The 9,498-nt window shown below is 39.6% G+C and overlaps 1 long non-coding RNA gene across 1 annotated transcript; it reads right to left on the reverse strand.

Moving 5' to 3' along the window:
* Positions 1-7,563: 7,563 nt before the first annotated feature.
* LOC133968741 (uncharacterized) lies at positions 7,564-8,988 on the reverse strand. The gene is made up of 2 exons (XR_009924134.1): positions 8,808-8,988; positions 7,564-7,742 (listed from the first exon to the last, which is right to left on the reverse strand). It is a non-coding gene; the product is annotated as an uncharacterized LOC133968741 (long non-coding RNA).
* Positions 8,989-9,498: the final 510 nt, after the last annotated feature.

The following is a 9,498-nucleotide window of genomic DNA, read 5'->3' on the forward strand; positions in this document are numbered from 1 at the left end:
TGACAGACTAAATAAACGATGTGAAAATAGTAATGGCGGATATACCATCCTGTATCAGAATATTGGTGAAACAGTTACTATCACATGAAACGTACACATGTAGCGTATTGATAGTAACTCATTAAAAAAAATAATGTCACAACCAAAACAAGACTGTCGAGTTATCTTGCTTCAATCTGTTCATTAGACGTGATAAATAAACGGTAACTTTTATAACAATTACATATTACAAAAAACTTGAGGCATGTAAGCATATGATGATAGATAAAGCAATATGTTATGTTGGATAGTTTCAAGGTTACTTACCTCTAGTTCAGCACCAGCGGCTGGCCAGAAGAAGTGGAGCGATCTTCCTTGCCGCACAGGGCAAACGCAGGCAATGTGGAGACGAGCGCTTGGTCATCGAACGTTCTCTCTTCCCCGACCGCAACAGACTTGAAATTGCCTGTGCTCGGGCCCGTTAGTGCTACAACGTAGCCCTAGTTATTATTATTTTTCTTCGCTCAGTGAATTGGCTTTTTGAGGGCTTTAACGTGCTCAAAAAGTTTCTAAAGTGTACAGTAAATTACAAATGTGCGCAAGTTTACGTTTTCTGAAGTATTTTGAAAAGGGCGTGGCAAAATGGCTCAAGAGCGCCACCTACGGAAAAGCCCCTCATTTAGCATTCACCGATCCTCAAAAAAAACATAGACTATTGTGTCTCATGACAACATGCACAAAAAAGTCCATCAGTGCATTATGAATAACGCAGCAGGAAGCCCGCCAGTTTGACTTTAGTGGCCATTTCGGTCATATTCCATATTTTTTCTTTGATGTACTTGTCGTACAGCTTTCATCAGATCAACTTCAAATTTAGACGATCGTCATCACAACAAATTGGAGATCTAAAGTTATTGAAGGATTACGTTTTAGCAAAACCGTCTGACCGTGGTGTGGCGTTAAAGTTTGATGAAACGCCATCAAAACACAAGCTTCCATATTTCAGACATATTTTGTCCAATTGAGTCCAAACTAGACACATTCGACAAGAGTCGCCACCAGAAGACATGGGTGCAGAAATTGTGACTTACAATCACAGCGCCCCCTGGTGGTAACGCGAAATGTCTTGTTTTGGTACGTGTTATGTTTTTATGTACTACTCAGACAGCTTTCATCAGATCAACTTAAAAATTAGATGAGACTCTACAAAACAAGATGAAGATCTAAAGTTATCAGAATTTAAACTTTTCATCATACCGTGTGACCGTGGTGAGGTCTCAAAGTTCGACTAAACGCCAATATAAGCGAGCTTCTGTAACTTAGACATATTTTGTCCAATCGACTCCAAACTACACATATAAGACAAGAGTCGCGACCGGAAGACATCTACCTAGAAATCATGACTTAAAAGGAAAGCGCCCCCTGGTGGCATCAGGAAATGTCTTGTTTTGGTCATCTTACTCTTTGATGTATTTCCCTCCAGCCACTTTACTAAACCATGTCAAACTGTGTCAAATTGGTCTCAAGATATTGATAATGTAGGCATAACATTATTGTGACTTTTCATCATGCAGATTGTTAATGGCGTGGCATCAAAGTTCATCAGCTCACCATGACCAATGAAGCCCATTTTAACAGAGTTACCCTGAACGCAGCATGAGACCGCTTTCGGTTTGTTACGTCTCACACTTGGATGTATTTCTCCTCATTCACTTTGCTAAACCATGTCAAACTGTGTCACATGGGTCTCAATATATTGATAATGTAGGCATAACATTGCTGTGAGTTTTCATCATGCGGATTATTCATAGCTTTGCAGCAGACTTCTTCAACTCGCCATGACAAACGAAGCTGCATTTAACACAGCTGCAAGTGAACGCCTCATGAGACTCTGAAACAAGTTACGTCGTCACAAGCTGCGGAGCTGTGTATCACGAAGAACCGGAGAACGGTTGGCGAGTCTGGATGAGAGGACGGCGGCGGAGTCACTGTGGACGTTGTTCGCTCAGCAGGTTAGAGTGTGGGACTCAAAGCTTTTTTCCCCTCTCCCGTTGTGTCTTTTCCTGTGTGAACTCTGCCGCTCTCAACAGCAGCACTGGCTATGAGCTAGCTCCTGCTAGCTCCAACGAAGCATCTCTCAACTGCTACGTAAGTTAAACGGACACTTCTGACTGACTGTGATGATAAGCAAAAGAGACACTGTGGATGTGTGATGTGTTGTACTGCATTTGTTTGATCTGTTTACTAATACTAGCTCTAATAAATACTGTATAAATTATATTTTGCTCCTGAATTGAACTGTGTTAAAGGGGTTCACATGGAAAATATATGTTCAATTATTTAAGGGTGATTTTTGTTACTATTATACTAATGGAGATTTAGCACTTGCTACACATTGTAAGAGCAGCTGTTCAAAGGAGCACTACGTCTTTTAAGGCTCTTTATTCAGAGTCACGGTGTTGATGTCCTGTCACGTGTTACAATGAAAAATAACCGTGTCTCCCACCTTCAGTATTTAAATCGTTAATCTCAGACAGACTTCACTGAATTCTTTTGGTAAATATGAGTAAGTCATAGCCTTGTACCTTTACTAGAACAGACAGTGTCATACAGAGTTGTGGGCTTATATGCACTACCTATTTCCTAATCTGAAATGATTATGCTCTGATTAACTTTGAACTAATATTTTATTTTTACCATTTAAAAGTCTGTTAATTACTTAACCTGGCCCATGTATGACTTTACATATCTGTGTATTGGTTTCATGTTCCTCTAGAAGGTCCAACTTGACACACAACTTGAATCCAACCAGACTGAACACTGACTCCAGGTACAGACCTGATTTCATTACTTAAAAACAATCAAAGTATTGCACATAATACATAATGTATTAAATTATAATGCAATACTTTTAATGTGAAATAGCGCCATTAAAAACATTCATTGTCATGGTAGTGCACGTTTTAATCCAAAAGCATATTCAAATACACAGTTGAATATCCACAGAAAATAAGATTACACACTTTGTTCATATGTAACTCTTCCTCTACAATAATGACGATCACTTTCATGTTTCCTATCATTTTATTAGGGACAGACGAGCCTGAAGGACACAGCTGTGATGACCATGTTCTGTCTCTTATGGCAAAGCAGAAATATAAAACACTGGGTTCTTATCTAAAGTGTATCAAATCAGATCTCCACCATGTTGCTGCTGAGGACATCAGGTGCTGCAGTTCTTCATCTATGAAGAGAAAAAACGCACTGTTAAAGAATGTTTTGTGTTGTGTATAAAGCACAACAGATTTCAGATAGAACTGTTGTACTGTGGTCTTGGTTTATATCCTCATGGTGAAATGTACATATTTTAAGTCCCTTCTGATAAAAGTGCTGAAAGAAATACAACATTGTACAAATACATAAAATGTCTTTCTACCTCATCAGTACTATTCAAGGTGATAATCTCCCACAGACCTATTGATAACAGTCCAAATCAAGTCTTTCCACTTCTCTCACTGTGAAAACATAATTCTATAATTAATTTGAGAACTGTTTACAACACTGATGTGTGGAGATTAAAATCATACCTAAACTGTCTAATTCACTGTAAAACTCCATGACATTCGCAGGCCATCTGTAGTTAAGGGAGCAACGCATGGAGTGATGTGTAGATTACTAGTTTGATGATGCATGAGGAGAGGCGGTGGTCGAGTGGCAGAAACTTGGACTATGGGCAGAGAAGGTCTCTGGTTCGTCTTTGGTTCGACTCCATGGAGAGACAACAAAAGTCGAACCTGGATTGATCTGTCCAAAAATCCAAGAGTCTCCCTACCCTCTCTAGTGCCCATGAGCAAGGCACCTCACTCCCCCAACATCTGCTCCCCCGAGCGCCGTACATGGTCGCTCACTGCTCTGTGTGTCCTGCACCAGATGGGTAAAAAGCAGCGATTAAATTTCCCTACCTGCATGAGTGTGCCTTTGCATGTCTGTGCATGTGTTTGGGATGAATAAATGGATTTTAATCTTAATCAGTTGTCTTCCAGTTGACCAGCATGAAGCTGCAGATCTCCACCATGTTGCTGCTGGGGACATCAGGAGCTGCATTAATGAGGAGCAGAAGCGTACTGTTATGAATGTTTTGTGTTGTTTATGAAGCACTACATATTTCAGCTAGAACCGATGTACTAGGGTCTGGGTTTGTATCCTAATGGTTAAATGCACATACTTTAAATCGCTTTTGATAAAACGTGACAAAGAAATACAACATTGTACACATAGATAAAATGTCTTTCTACCTCATCTGTAATATTCAACGTGATGATCTCCCACAGAGCTGTTGATAACAGTCCACATCAAGTCTCTCCACTTCCCTCAGTGTGAAAACATAATTATATAATTAATTGGAGAAGTGTTTACAACACTGATGTGTGGACATTATAATCTTATCACTACTGTCTAATTCACTCTACAACTCCATGACAGACTAAATAAACGATGTGAAAATAGTAATGGCGGATATACCATCCTGTATCAGAATATTGGTGAAACAGTTACTATCACATGAAACGTACACGTGTAGCGTATTGATAGTAACTCATTAAAAAAAATAATACTGTCACAACCAAAACAAGACTGTGGAGTTATCTTGCTTCAATCTGTTCATTAGACGTGATAAATAAACGGTAACTTTTATAACAATTACATATTACAAAAAACTTGAGGCATGTAAGCATATGATGATAGATAAAGCAATAGGTTATGTTGGATAGTTTGAAGGTTACTTACCTCTAGTTCAGCACCAGCGGCTGGCCAGAAGAAGTGGAGCGATCTTCCTTGCCGCACAGGGCAAACGCAGGCAATGTGAAGACGAGCGCTTGGTCATCGAACGTTCTTTCTTCCCCGACCGCAACAGACTTGAAATTGCCTGTGCTCGGGCCCGTTAGTGCTACAACGTAGCCCTAGTTATTATTAGGGCCCGAGCACCGAAATCGGTGGGAGGCCCTATTGAAATTGAAATGATTATTATTATTATTATTATTATTTTTCTTAGCTTAAATGAATTGGCTTTTTGAGGGCTTTAATGTGCTCAAAAAGTTGTAGGAGTTTGCAGTAAATTCGAAGGCGGCGTAAAATTACGTATTCTGGAGTATTTTGAAAAGGGCGTGGCAAAATGGCTCAAGAGCGCCACCTACGGAAAAGCCCCTCATTTAGCATTCACCGATCCTCAAAAAAAACAAAGATTATTGTGTATCATGACTAGATGCACAAAAAAGTCCATCAGTGCATTATGAATAACGCAACAGGAAGCCCGCCAGTTTGACTTTAGTGGCCATTTTGGTCATATTCCATATTTTTTCTTTGATGTACTTGTCGTACAGCTTTCATCAGATCAACTTCAAATTTAGACGATCGTCATCACAACAAATTGGAGATCTAAAGTTATTGAAGGATTACGTTTTAGCAAAACCGTCTGACCGTGGTGTGGCGTTAAAGTTTGATGAAACGCCATCAAAACACAAGCTTCCATATTTCAGACATATTTTGTCCAATTGAGTCCAAACTAGACACATTCGACAAGAGTCGCCACCAGAAGACATGGGTGCAGAAATTGTGACTTACAATCACAGCGCCCCCTGGTGGTAACGCGAAATGTCTTATTTTGGTACGTGTTATGTTTTTATGTACTACTCAGACAGCTTTCATCAGATCAACTTAAAAATTAGATGAGACTCTACAAAACAAGATGAAGATCTAAAGTTATCAGAATTTAAACTTTTCATCATACCGTGTGACCGTGGTGAGGTCTCAAAGTTCGACTAAACGCCAATATAAGCGAGCTTCTGTAACTTAGACATATTTTGTCCAATCGACTCCAAACTACACATATAAGACAAGAGTCGCGACCGGAAGACATCTACCTAGAAATCATGACTTAAAAGGAAAGCGCCCCCTGGTGGCATCAGGAAATGTCTTGTTTTGGTCATCTTACTCTTTGATGTATTTCCCTCCAGCCACTTTACTAAACCATGTCAAACTGTGTCAAATTGGTCTCAAGATATTGATAATGTAGGCATAACATTATTGTGACTTTTCATCATGCAGATTGTTAATGGTGTGGCATCAAAGTTCATCAGCTCATCATGACCTATGAAACCCATTTTAACAGAGTTACCCTGAACGCAGCATGAGACCGCTTTCGGTTTGTTACGTCTCACACTTGGATGTATTTCTCCTCATTCACTTTGCTAAACCATGTCAAACTGTGTCACATGGGTCTCAATATATTGATAATGTAGGCATAACATTGCTGTGAGTTTTCATCATGCGGATTATTCATAGCTTTGCAGCAGACTTCTTCAACTCGCCATGACAAACGAAGCTGCATTTAACACAGCTGCAAGTGAACGCCTCATGAGTTACGTCGTCACAAGCTGCGGAGCTGTGTATCACGAAGAACCGGAGAACGGTTGGCGAGTCTGGATGAGAGGACGGCGGCGGAGTCACTGTGGACGTTGTTCGCTCAGCAGGTTAGAGTGTGGGACGCACTCAAAGCTTTTTTCCCCCGTCCGTCGTGTCTTTTCCTGTGTGAACTCTGCCGCTCTCAACAGCAGCACTGGCTATGAGCTAGCTCCTGCTACCTCCAACGAAGCATCTCTCAACTGCTACGTAAGTTAAACGGACACTTCTGACTGACTGTGATGATAAGCAAAAGAGACACTGTGGATGTGTGATGTGTTGTACTGCATTTGTTTGATCTGTTTACTAATACTAGCTCTAATAAATACTGTATAAATTATATTTTGCTCCTGAATTGAACTGTGTTAAAGGGGTTCACATGGAAAATATATGTTCAATTATGTAAAGGGTGATTTTTGTTACTATTATACTAATGGAGATTTAGCACTTGCTACACATTGTAAGAGCAGCTGTTCAAAGGAGCACTACGTCTTTTAAGGCTCTTTATTCAGAGTCACGGTGTTGATGTCCTGTCACGTGTTACAGTGAAAAATAACCGTGTCTCCCACCTTCAGTATTTAAATCGTTAATCTCAGACAGACTTCACTGAATTCTTTTGTTAAATATGAGTAAGTCATAGCCTTGTAACTTTACTAGAACAGACAGTGTCATACAGAGTTGTGGGTTTATATGCACTACCTATTTCCTAATCTGAAATGATTATGCTCTGATTAACTTTGAACTAATATTTTATTTTTACCATTTAAAAGTCTGTTAATTACTTAACCTGGCCCATGTATGACTTTACATATCTGTGTATTGGTTTCATGTTCCTCTAGAAGGTCCAACTTGACACACAACTTGAATCCAACCAGACTGAACACTGACTCCAGGTACAGACCTGATTTCATTACTTAAAAACAATCAAAGTATTGCACATAATACATAATGTATTAAATTATAATGCAATACTTTTAATGTGAAATAGCTCCATTAAAAACATTCATTGTCATGGTAGTGCACGTTTTAATCCAAAAGCATATTCAAATACACAGTTGAATATCCACAGAAAATAAGATTACACACTTTGTTCATATGTAACTCTTCCTCTACAATAATGACGATCACTTTCATGTTTCCTATCATTTTATTAGGGACAGACGAGCCTGAAGGACACAGCTGTGATGACCATGTTCTGTCTCTTATGGCAAAGCAGAAATATAAAACACTGGGTTCTTATCTAAAGTGTATCAAATCAGATCTCCACCATGTTGCTGCTGAGGACATCAGGTGCTGCAGTTCTTCATCTATGAAGAGAAAAAACGCACTGTTAAAGAATGTTTTGTGTTGTGTATAAAGCACAACAGATTTCAGATAGAACTGTTGTACTGTGGTCTTGGTTTATATCCTCATGGTGAAATGTACATATTTTAAGTCCCTTCTGATAAAAGTGCTGAAAGAAATACAACATTGTACAAATACATAAAATGTCTTTCTACCTCATCAGTACTATTCAAGGTGATAATCTCCAACAGACCTATTGATAACAGTCCAAATCAAGTCTTTCCACTTCTCTCAGTGTGAAAACATAATTCTATAATTAATTTGAGAACTGTTTACAACACTGATGTGTGGAGATTAAAATCATACCTAAACTGTCTAATTCACTGTAAAACTCCATGACATTCGCAGGCCATCTGTAGTTAAGGGAGCAACGCATGGAGTGATGTGTAGATTACTAGTTTGATGATGCATGAGGAGAGGCGGTGGTCGAGTGGCAGAAACTTGGACTATGGGCAGAGAAGGTCTCTGGTTCGTCTTTGGTTCGACTCCATGGAGAGACAACAAAAGTCGCACCTGGATTGATCTGTCCAAAAATCCAAGAGTCTCCCTACCCTCTCTAGTGCCCATGAGCAAGGCACCTCACTCCCCCAACATCTGCTCCCCCGAGTGCCGTACATGGTCGCTCACTGCTCTGTGTGTCCTGCACCAGATGGGTAAAAAGCAGCGATTAAATGTCCCTACCTGCATGAGTGTGCCTTTGCATGTCTGTGCATGTGTTTTGGATGAATACATGGATTTTAATCTTAATCTTTTAATCTTAATCAGTTGTCTTCCAGTTGACCAGCATGAAGCTGCAGATCTCCACCATGTTGCTGCTGGGGACATCAGGAGCTGCATTAATGAGGAGCAGAAGCGTAATGTTATGAATGTTTTGTGTTGTTTATGAAGCACTACTTATTTCAGCTAGAACCGATGTACTAGGGTCTGGGTTTGTATCCTAATGGTTAAATGCACATACTTTAAATCGCTTTTGATAAAACGTGACAAAGAAATACAACATTGTACACATAGATAAAATGTCTTTCTACCTCATCTGTAATATTCAAGGTGATGATCTCCCACAGAGCTGTTGATAACAGTCCACATCAAGTCTCTCCACTTCCCTCAGTGTGAAAACATAATTATATAATTAATTGGAGAAGTGTTTACAACACTGATGTGTGGACATTATAATGTTATCACTACTGTCTAATTCACTCTACAACTCCATGACAGACTAAATAAACGATGTGAAAATAGTAATGGCGGATATACCATCCTGTATCAGAATATTGGTGAAACAGTTACTATCACATGAAACGTACACGTGTAGCGTATTGATAGTAACTCATTAAAAAAAATAATGTCACAACCAAAACAAGACTGTCGAGTTATCTTGCTTCAATCTGTTCATTAGACGTGATAAATAAACGGTAACTTTTATAACAATTGCATATTACAAAAAACTTGAGGCATGTAAGCATATGATGATAGATAAAGCAATATGTTATGTTGGATAGTTTCAAGGTTACTTACCTCTAGTTCAGCACCAGCGGCTGGCCAGAAGAAGTGGAGCGATCTTCCTTGCCGCACAGGGCAAACGCAGGCAATGTGGAGACGAGCGCTTGGTCATCGAACGTTCTCTCTTCCCCGACCGCAACAGACTTGAAATTGCCTGTGCTCGGGCCCGTTAGTGCTACAACGTAGCCCTAGTTATTATTATTATTATTATTAGGGCCC

Source organism: Platichthys flesus, chromosome 14, assembly GCF_949316205.1.
Source record: "Platichthys flesus chromosome 14, fPlaFle2.1, whole genome shotgun sequence".
NCBI lineage: Eukaryota > Metazoa > Chordata > Actinopteri > Pleuronectiformes > Pleuronectidae > Platichthys > Platichthys flesus.